This window comes from Austrofundulus limnaeus, unplaced genomic scaffold (genome assembly GCF_001266775.1).
Source record: "Austrofundulus limnaeus strain Quisiro unplaced genomic scaffold, Austrofundulus_limnaeus-1.0 Scaffold5196, whole genome shotgun sequence".
In the NCBI taxonomy this organism is placed as follows: Eukaryota; Metazoa; Chordata; class Actinopteri; order Cyprinodontiformes; family Rivulidae; genus Austrofundulus; species Austrofundulus limnaeus.
Genome location: NW_013957598.1, coordinates 1,568 through 2,357, shown reverse-complemented (window position 1 = coordinate 2,357; position 790 = coordinate 1,568). Strand labels below are relative to the sequence as shown.

Genomic DNA, 790 nt, shown 5'->3' with positions numbered 1-790 from the left:
TCTCTCTCTCTCTCTCTCTCTCTCTGTTCTGTTCTTTTCTTCCCGTCTGTGTAGGCAGCCCGTTGAGTAACTTCTTTGACGTAATTAAACAGCTTTTTACAGACGAGAAGAACATCCAAGCGTCGAACTCCCACGGTGCCCCCGCCATGCCTAGCTCCCCCACCAAGCATGCCCCCAGCAGCAAGCCTAACCAGCCCTCACCCACTGACTCTAAAAGCCCCCCCAGCAAAGACAAAACAAAGATGGCCGCCAGCAGCAGGACACAGGAGCACCCTTAAGGAGCGGTAGCTGTGCATGCCTAGTCCTAAGCAGTGATCAGGTGATTAGAGGCGGAGCTTAGTTTTAAACAGCAGATCCTCTCTTTGCTCTGAGTTTTGTACTGAACCTGACTGAGTTTATCTGACCAGTATCTGAAAAAACACGTAGCACATGTAGCTTTGCTGTCCCCACCTGGTGTCCTCGGGGGTCTTTCAGTGCATGTGTGTCCTCTTCACATGTGTGACAGCCTGACTTGTCTCTGCCACCAGGGATCATCCATAATAACTATTAACCTGGACGCTCCTGGTGGCCTGCCAACACCCCCGTCACAGTCCAGACCTGAGGAGCAGACAGAAGACCCCCTGTCCATGTTCTTTCTGTTCCTTCTCTGGCTGGATCAGTAGAGTCCACCCCCCCAACACCCCCAACACCCCCAACACCAAACCTGTAGACATGTCAGAAGAGCCGACAGAGAAAAAAGCCTTAAGACAGTGATGTTTGTCAAACATGTCCTCTCACCCAGTTTCTTCAG

The 790-nt window shown here is 51.6% G+C and overlaps 1 pseudogene; it reads left to right on the top strand.

Annotated features, from left to right (window-relative positions):
• Positions 1-54: 54 nt before the first annotated feature.
• LOC106512257 (serine/threonine-protein kinase BRSK2 pseudogene) lies at positions 55-790 on the top strand (annotated as a pseudogene).